Source organism: Acinonyx jubatus, chromosome C1, assembly GCF_027475565.1.
Source record: "Acinonyx jubatus isolate Ajub_Pintada_27869175 chromosome C1, VMU_Ajub_asm_v1.0, whole genome shotgun sequence".
Taxonomy (NCBI): domain Eukaryota; kingdom Metazoa; phylum Chordata; class Mammalia; order Carnivora; family Felidae; genus Acinonyx; species Acinonyx jubatus.
Genome location: NC_069381.1, coordinates 32,395,382 through 32,405,837, shown reverse-complemented (window position 1 = coordinate 32,405,837; position 10,456 = coordinate 32,395,382). Strand labels below are relative to the sequence as shown.

Below are 10,456 nucleotides of genomic sequence, written 5' to 3'. Positions count from 1 at the left end.
CACTGGCGGCAGCAGTGCCTTTAAGATGCTTGGACAGCTCTTCCCCTAAGCGGCGAGAGGCAGTCTCTGAAAATGGTTTGCTCGCTATTCCCTTGACCCAGAAAACCCTACACCATCATGCAAATCAAGAGGTTCAAATCTCTGTGTCCACTTTAACTTTTTTTTAATGTTTTTACTCATTTTTGAGAGACAGAGAAAGAGTGTGAGCTGGGGAAGGGCAGAGAGAGAGAGAGAGAGAGAGAGAATCCGAAGCAGGCTCCAGGCTCTGAGCGGTCAGCACAGAGCCCGACGTGGGGCTCAAACTCACACACCGTGAGATCATGAGCTGAGCCGAAGTTGGACACTTAACTGACTGAGCCACCAGGGTGCCCCTGTGTTCACTTTAAGAACACACGTGAAACCGCTAGGGCCATCGAGGGTATGCATATCCAAAAAGCCACCAAGTATCTGAAAGATGTCACTTTGTAGACACAGCGTGTGCCATTCTGTGTCACTGCAGTGGTGGAGTTGGTAGGTGTGGGTGTGCCCAGGCCGAACCGTGGGGCTGGACACGGGGTTGGTGGCCCAAAAAGAGTGCTGAATGTTTACTGCACATGCTTAAACATGCAGAGAAGAATGCTGAACTTAAGGGTTTAGATGTAGATTCTCTGGTTATTGGGCACATCCAGGTGAACAAAAGCCCCCAAGCTGCAGCGCAGAACTTACAGGGCTCGTGGTCGGTTCAACCCACACGTGAGCTCTCCTGCCACGCGGAGATGGTCCTTACTGGGAAAGAGCAGCTAGTCCCCAAACCGGGAGAGGAGGTTGCAGAAGAAAAAGAGATCCCAGAAGAAGCTGGAGAAACAAACACTTATGGCCTGGGAATAAATGCATAAAGTAAATGCAAATAGAAGTAAAAAAAGAAAAAAAAAATGCTTAGACACCCTTTAAAGGAGGTTGTCCTGGTCCCTCAAAGTGTGAGGCGCAACTGCCTTCAATAACAGTGGCCTGGAGGGGGCCGGATAAGATTCTTTGAAAAACTTCATAAGGAAAGCAGAATTTATGTTATGACTTCTTCTAATAAATACTGCTGAGGCATGGGAACACAATGTGGATGAGCTATCATCCCTGCCGTCGAGGAACTTAGTCTACTGGGGGTAAAACAGATGCATAAAGAGGATATTAAAATACATTGTGGCAGGTGTTAGGTGCAAGGTGTACGTGAGGGAGGGAAGATGGAAGGGACAGTGGGGACACCACAGAGAGGCACCTCATCAGACTTGGGGTGAGGGGCATGACTTGGAGAGATGGGGAAGGGTGGTGGTGGTTAGGGGGCAATTTCTGGGAAGCAAGGATATCTGAGTTGAGTCCTGAAGACACAGAGGATGTCTGAGCTAGTGAGGAGGGAGATGAGAATGTCTAGAAGAGTAAGAGAAATTGGATTAATCCCACAAAAAGGCATATGCAGGTAGCTTTCAGTATAGGTAAATCCATGTCACGTGCTCAGGACATTCGCTGATAGACACACTGTCAAGTGTACATGCACACACACACACAAACACACGCGCTCAGCCAAGTTGGTGAAGGATCAAGGCCTTAAGAACACTGAATAGTGTTTGTGCTCTGATTATATTTTCTAATGTAACTCAAGAGAAAAAAAAAATGTGGTCATCTCGTCCAGCTCATTTTAAAATGGTAGATAAGGGGTGCGTGGGTGGCTCAGTCAGTTAAGCATCCGACTTCGGCTCAGGTCATGATCTCACGGTCCGTGAGTTCGAGCCCCGTGTCGGGCTCTGTGCTTACAGCTCAGAGCCTGGAGCCTGCTTCAGATTCTGTGTCTCCCTCTCTCTCTGACCCTCCCCCATTCATGCTCTGTCTCTCTCTGTCTCAAAAATAAACATTAAAAAAATAGATAAATGGGCTAAATGGGTAAGGGGCATTAAGGAATCTACTTCTGAAATTATTGCTTCACTATATACTAACTAATTTGGATGTAAATTTAAAAAAATAAAAAATAAAGTTAAATTATAAAAATAATAATAAAATAAGTAAATAAGTAAATAAATAAATAAAATGGTAGGTAAAATGGGCCCGATATTTTTGAAAGGATATTGTTTGATCGGTGTGATAGTTTATTTTATATGTCAACTTGGCTAGGTACCCATAATAACCAGATATTTGGTCAAATACCATTCTGGATGGGCTGTGGATGCTTTCTAGGTGAGATTAATATTGAAATCAGTAGACTTTGAGTGAAGCAGATTACCCTCCATAATGTGGATGGGCCTTATATTATAAAATATCCAATCAGTTATAAGGAAGGCCTTATCCAATCAGTTAAAGCCCTTCAGAGAAAAAGACTGAGGTCCCCCCAGGAAGAAGCAATTCTACCTCCAGACCGCTTTCAAGCTGAAGCTGCATCATCAACTCTTCCTTTGGCCTCCAGCCTGTTGGCTTACCCTGAAGAATTTGGGCTTGCCACTTGCCAGTCTCCAGTTCCTTAAAATCTGTCTCTATCCTATTGGTTCGGCTTCTTTAGAGAACTCTTGACTCCTACAGTGTGTCTACTTCATCCTGTAAGGTTTTATTTTTATCTATTTATCTTAAAGAACTCTATGCTGTCTACTGTACTATCTTATGTACAACTAAATAAAGAGGCTAGAGGGGCACCTGGGGGGCTCAGTCAGTTAAGCACTTGACTCTTGATCTCAGCTCAAGTCATGATCTCACGGTTTCATGAGCTGGAGCCCTGCATCAGGCACTGTGCTGGCAGCACGGAGCCTGCTTGGGATTCTCTCTCTCTCCTTCTCTCTCTGCCCCTCCCCCACTTGTGCTGTCTCTGTCTCTCTCAAAATAAATAAAATTACATAAAGAGGCTAGAAAGTGGGATTTTTAAAAATGATTTATTTATTTATTTATTTATTTTAGTGAGAGAGAGCGTGAATGGGGAAAAGGCAAAGACAGAGAGGGGGACAGAGGATCCAAAGTGGGTTCTGTGCTGACAACAGCCCAGTGCAGGGCTCGAACTCATGAACGGTGAGATCAGGACCCAAGTCAAAATCCGTTGCTCAACCAACTGATGCACCCAGGTGGCCCAGAAGTGGAATTTGATGTCAGTCTTCAGTATGGGTGACCTGTAAGTGATTTAGCTCAGGGAGTCACTCTGGGGAAGTTTTCAACTGAGCTGTTCACACTGTTTGAGTGACCTATCTTCTTGCTTCTTTTATTATCCATTCATAGGGTTTCACTTAAACACTTGCCCACATTGTCTATAAGAATGGAGGGTTTATTTTCTTTTCTTGCTCCTTCTTCCCTCTCTCCTCTTCCCTCCTATGCACAGATAATCCATGTTAATGACATGAGCGTATACAATTATATATACACACGTATTATTTTTGTCTTTATTGTTTTTATTACATAATCTCTAGATCTTGCTTCCCCCATTTAGTAAGTGGGCAGAGATGAAGCCTATGTTTTATTTGCTGCATTGTATCTCATAGCATGCATGTGACAACACTTCTTCAACCAGTTTCCAAGACAGCTTTTCACTCTGTTTTGAGGGTGTTTTTGTTTTTTTTTTTTTTTGCTTCTACAGTGCTGCAAAGAACATCCTTGTACATATGTCCCTGCAAGTTTTACCACCACTTAATTACTTCCAAAATATGCCCCAATTAACCTACTTTGGTAGAAAAAACAAAATGTGCTGTGATTTTTAATCAAATACCATTTAATTAATCACCCTGAGAACAGATTGAGCTTTCAATATTTTTATTTATATTTTATTTCTCATATTTTGGTATCTCTCAATATGTTCCTCTTGTACTTAAGGAAAGATGCAGAAGTCCTCAGCACAGTGTTATTAAAAACTCAACTTTCAAGAAGTTTATTTATAATAAGTTAGATGAAAAAAAAATGTTCCCCCTTAACCCCCCCCACCCCAGATTTGAACATAGTTTTAAGATGTGCAAATGCAAGGGTATAACTATGATATAAGAGTTGTTTCTAATTATATACATGGCATTTGATATACCATTGTCTCAGATCGTCATTTTATTTTATTGTTTTATTTTATTTTACTTTTTTTATTAAAGTTGCCATACAGAGACCTTAGTTTCAGGTGTATAGCATTCTCCAAATCTATACATTACTCAGTGTTCATCATAATTGTGGTTGCCGTCCATCTGCATACAGCACTATTACAATATTATTGACTATATTTTCTATGCTTTTGTCTCAGATCATCTTTTTTTTTTAAAAAACTTATTAACATTTATTCATTTTTTGAGAGTCAGAGAGAGACTGGGCACGAGCACGGGAGGTGCAGAGAAAGGGAGACACAGAATCGGAAGCAGGCTCCAGGCTCCGAGCTGTCAGCATGGAGCCCAATGTGGGGCTTGAATCCATGAACCGTGAGATCATGACCCGAGGTGAAGTCAGTTGCCCAACAGCCTGAGCCACCCAGGCGCCCCATGTCTCAGATCATCTTTCAGAAAGTTTTATACATAGTGTAGAACAGGCACTTGTCAGCTGTCTTCTTGTGACAGTCACAAAGATTGTAAGTAAGGATAATCTTTTAGAAAAAAAGTAATTAACAGGATCTGGTGGTTATGGCGACAGAGTTCTGATATGAGCCCAGAGCTAACAGCAAGCCACTCAGTGCTGTCAAACACTGCTGTGGGGCAGCGGAAACAGCTAGGTCCCTTGGGAGAAGCAATTCATGAAAAGGTTTGAACTCTGTAACCTGGCAATCCCAGTTCTAAAATAATTCGGGATACAAAAAATACATGTTCAAAAAGTTTTCTGTCACAGGTTTTTATTTCTATGAATAGGAATGGAAAGAAACGTAAATGTCCCATAGTAGGAGAAAGGTTAAATAATTGGAGAAAGATATGATGGACTATTAGACGTTATCAAGGAAGGTTGGGGAGAGCAGGAAGAAGGCATAGGGATATTAACAGGATAGCACAGGCTACAAAGTTATGTGTGCAAATTGGTCACAACTGCATTAAAACCTATGCAAGCATAAAAGGCTAGTGAGAACTAGAATAGTTGAGGATATGACGTTTTGGGGGAGGGGAGGATTTTAAGGGATACCATTTCCCAAATTTTCTAAAATTGTGTTACATTACTGCTGGACCTTGTCCTCCCAACCAATTAATCAGTATAAAGAGGCCACTAAATAGTAAGACCCTCTTCGATGTGGCCTCTTTACATTTAGTCATGGGGCTAATTCCGCCAGTCTTCAGGTCGTTTTCTGGGTTATTTACCCTGATGTGAGCGTTCTCCAGTTGTTTCCCTAGGACAAGGTGAGCCTAGGGTCCTCCTACTCTGCCATCTTCCTCGGAAGTCTCTTACTTCTATATTTTTTTTTTCTCAAGAAAGAGAACCAAGTAAGAACATACGTTTCTCATAAGATTACAAATTCACCCTTATGATCGGTGAGAATTATCTGGATTGAAGTGACATAAATAAGGGGACAATACAGATTTTCATAGCAATTGCGTCTTTTCAAGACAAAGAATATTTGAGAAGAGATCACACAGGAAGGATTTTGATTGTTTTGTTTAGGTTTTTCAATTTATTATAACTCAGAATTAATTCAGTCGCACAATATCACAATCTACAAATGGACAGAAGGTGGAAGAGGACAGAGTTGACTGTGATGATGAAATTATGATGAAATACAGAAAAGTATGGAAGGAAAGTGACAGCATATCCCTGTGTTCCCTGAACCCAGCTCTAGCAAGACCTAATAGACCCTTGTTTTGCTTATGACAAAAAAATAAATAAATAAAATAAAGACTGGGTTGAAGTCCCTGAGAACTTCCTCCTGATCCTGTTTCCCCTTTCCTTGCCCAGAAATAATAATTTTGGTTTTATCATTCCCATACATATTTTTATATTAATTAGTACATCCGTGTGTATCTGAATTATAGATAGCATAGTTTTCAAGTTTTAAACTTATTGTCAATATTGCTGTCCTGAGCACATCATTATGAACTTGCTTCTTCACTCAGCATCCTGTCTTAAGATCTATCCACACAGACATAGGTAGCTTTAGTTTAACTATGTGCCTGTTGTAGAGTAGTCCACTGAAGAAACTTGGTACAGTTTATTTACCCTTTCTTCCATTTATGGACATTTAGGTTGTTATCCATATGCTTTCTTCTCTTTATGGACATTTCGGTTGTTTCCATTTTATGCTTTCATTGCAATGCTGCAGTGAACATTCTTTTTTTTAATTGGGTTGATAATAATAATAATAATAATAATAATAATAATTACTGGTGCAGCCACTCTGAAAAACAATATGGAAGTTCCTAAAAAAATTAAAAATAGAACTACCCTACAACCCAGCAATTACACTACTAGGTATTTACCCAAGGGATACAGGTATGCTGTTTTGAAGGGGCACATGCACCCCAATGTTTATAGCAGTGCTATTGACCATAGCCAAAGTATGGAAAGAGCCCAAATGTCCAACGATGGATGAATGGATAAAGAGGATGTGGTGTGTATATACAATGGACTATTACTTGGCAATCAAAAAGAATGAAATCTTGCCATTTGCAACTACATAGATGGAACTGGAGGGTATTACGCTAAGCGAAATTAGCCAGTCAGAGAAAGACAAATATCATAAGACTTCACTCACATGAGGACTTCAAGATACAAAACAGATGAACATAAGGGAAGGGAAGCAAAAAGAACATAAAAACAGGGAGGGGGATTAAACATAAGAGACTCTTAAATATGGAGAACAGAGGGTTACCGGAGGGGTTGTGGGAGGGGGGATGGGCTAAATGGGGAAGGGGCACTAAGGAATCTACTCCTGAAATCATTGGTGCACTATATGCTAACTGACTTGGATGTAAGTGAAACAAAAATAAATCTAAAGATAATAATAACAAAAAATAATAATAGTTATTATTATAATTCCAGCATAGTTAACATACAGTGTTATATTAAATTTCAGGTGTACAACATAGTGATTCAACAATTCCACACATGACTCAGTGCTCATCCTAAGTGCACTCTTAATCCCCAACCCCTATTTCACCCATCCCCCACACCTCCCTCCTGTCTGGTAACTGTTTGTTCTCCACAGTTAAGAGTCTGTTTTTGGTTTGTCTTTCTTTCTTTCTTTGTTTTGTTTCTTAAATTCCACATATGTGTGAAATCATATGGCGTTTGTCTTCCTGTAACTGACTTATCTTGCTTAGCATTATACTCTCTAGCTCCATCCGTGTTGTTGCAAATGGCAAGGTTTCATTCTGAGTCATACTCCATCATATGCATGTATGTCCCTCTCTCTCTCTCTCTCTCTCTCACATCTTCTTTATCCACAGTGAACATCCTTGTCCGCTTACACACACGTGTGAGTCGCTTTGCTCTGCACACCTAAGGGTGTAACTACTGACTTCCAGAGTAGCCTATGCAAGATAAGGTCAGATTATTCTCCAAAGTGGTTGTACCAACTCATGCTTCCGTGAAGAGTCTGTGGGAGTTCTTGTGGCTATAGGTAGTCCCTGGTGCTTGGTGGTTTTTTTTTAATTGAAATATAGCTGACATACAATTGTATATTCATTTCAGGTGGACAACATAGGAATTTGACAATTCTGTGCGTTACTCCATGCTCACCACAGTCAATGTGGTCCCCATCTGTCACCAAACAGCATTGTTACAGTGTTATTGACGGCATTCTCTATGCTGTACTTTTCATTTCTGTGACTTATTTATATTATAATTGGAAGTTTGTACCTCTTAATTCCCTTCACCTATTTTACCCAATAAAAATTTTAATTTTGACAATCTGATGTCGTAAAATGTTACATAATCTGCAACTTTCTGATTCTGGTGTGCTCATATATTTCTTCATTGATTATAGTCCACTCCAGTTTGCTCTTCTATGAATTTTCTGTTAGGTTTTCTTTTTCTCACTTTCTCACTGTACTGTTTGTCACTCTCTTATCAAACTGTAGACATTCTGTATGAATTTTGGACACTAATCCTTTGTCAGTTATATGCATCACAAATATTTCCTCTCATTTTGCATCAACTTTGTTCATGATAACTTTTGTTGGACATAACAAGTTAATTTTAATGACAAATGTATCAGGCTTTTACATGATGTTTGGTCCTTTTGCTTCTCATTTAAGAAATCTTTTTTTTTAAGTACTTCTTCACAGCCTTAAATGTATTCTATATATATTTTTTTAATGTTACAGTTTTAATTTTAATTTTTTTTTTCAACGTTTATTTATTTTTGGGACAGAGAGAGACAGAGCATGAACGGGGGAGGGGCAGAGAGAGAGGGAGACACAGAATCGGAAACAGGCTCCAGGCTCTGAGCCATCAGCCCAGAGCCTGACGCAGGGCTCGAACTCACGGACCGCGAGATCCTGACCTGGCCGAAGTCGGACGCTTAACCGACTGCGCCACCCAGGCGCCCCTACAGTTTTAATTTTAATAGTAAGTCTTTACTGGAATTTATCTGATCTAATGTGAGTAAGTGATTACACTTACTAATTTTTTCTTTTGGATGTGTCACAGCATAAGTTATTAAACAACTCATCCTCTCTGCTTTGGTTACAATGCTGTCTCTGTCATAGGAGGCTTTCATATGTGTGGTAGTTCTGTGCCTACACTCTGTCCCACTCCACTGATGTCGTTGTCCATTTCTGAGCCAATTCTTAGTTGTTTTGGCTTCCGATAAAGCTAGCTTTCTTGTGGGCAAGATTCCCAACCTCCTTTTTCAGAATTATCTCAGATATTTAGGTCTTTTTAGTCTTCCAAATGAATTTCAGGATCGATTTTGTTTTTCTGTTGGGATTCTGATTGGCATTACATTCAATATCAGAATATTTTAGAGAGAATTGCCATCTTCAGGATGTCAAGCCTTCCTCATCCTTAAACATGCTGTGCCTCTCCGTTTCTTTTCATCTTCCTTTATATCTTTTACAATGTTTTATACTATTCTTTAGAAGGCTGTGAACATCTTTCACTAGATTCATTCCTAGGTGGTTGATGGTTTTGTTGCTATTTTGAACGATAACTTTTGTCGATTACATTTTCGAATTGATCGTTACTGGTATTTAGGAAAATTATTAATGTTTGTTATCCTTGTGTTATGAACTTTGCTGACCTCTCTTATGACTCTAAAAGTTTATCTGTAGAATCTCCTTTATTTTCTGCACTGATAATCAGCTGCAGTTTGTTATACTGAACCTTTCAAACTCATATACCTCCGATTCCTTTCTCCCCTAGTGGGAACTGACTTTGATCTCCAGTACAATGTAGAATAGAAGTTGTTCATAGGAACATTCTTGCTTGTGCCAACGTTTATGCTTCTGTGGTGGCACTATTGTATACATTATTTACTTCAGGTTGGAAAGAAAGTGTAACTGCTACTTGTTGGAGACACAACTGTACATATTTATAAGATCTGTGTTTTGTAAACTGGAGGCCACAATACCTCCTTGGGTTGCGAAATCAGTGTAGTTGGTTACAACTCACATTTTTTTAATAGGTGAAATAGAATGGAATGAAACAAATTATCAGGATGCATCACTTCTATTAAAGGTGAATATTGTTTGTAGAATTATCTATCATCTATCTATCTGTGTAGGTGTGCACTTGTGTGCATTGGTATACTAGGTTTTGCTATAAAATATATTTCTTAAAGGGACCACATTAAAAAACCATTTGGAAAATTCTATATTATATCATGGTTATAAATTTTGTTCTTCAGATTTATCACAGTCTTATGAATTTTTTGCCTGAGTGACCTATCTGTGTTTGATAGAAGTGTTTCAGAAATTTTGGACTCTGATTATGGATTTGTCCATTTTCTTGCAATTCTGTCTATTTTGTTATATATATTTGGAAACTATGTTTTAGAAGCATATAAATTCACAATTTTTCTATCTTCCTAGTAGATTATTATTGTTATGTAATGCCCTCCTTAATTCCCATGAACTTTTTGCAGTAAATTAACATCCTTGCACTAGCTTTACTTGGAGATGGACATATATAAGTTTTTCCATCTCTTTACTTTCAGTCCATTCAATCCAATATATGCATTTTGTCATAAAATGCATTTAGTACAATTTCATGTGCTGTGATTTCCTATGTACTTTAACTTATTTTGTGTTTTCTCTTTATTAGCATTTTCATTGTGTCCCTCCTCACCCCCTCTCCAGTCCTTTTTGACTATTAGGCTGTGAATTTTTAAATACTTCTTTTATTTTTTCCTCTGTTGATTGTTAATCCCTTCTTTTAATTTTCCTAAAATTTTAACATATGCAATTTGAATAAAAGATATTCTAACAAACACATTGTTCTTTAGCATTTCTATCCTTTTTTAAATTTTTTTATTTTTGAGACAGAGAGAGACAGAGCATGAACGGGGCAGGGTCAGAGAGAGGGAGACACAGAATCTGAAACAGGCTCCAGGCTCTGAGCTGTCAGCACAGAG

The 10,456-nt window shown here is 39.0% G+C and overlaps 1 pseudogene; it reads left to right on the top strand.

Annotated features, from left to right (window-relative positions):
* Positions 1–384: 384 nt before the first annotated feature.
* On the top strand, positions 385–1,110 carry LOC128311984 (60S ribosomal protein L17-like; annotated as a pseudogene).
* The last annotated feature ends 9,346 nt before the right edge of the window (positions 1,111–10,456 follow it).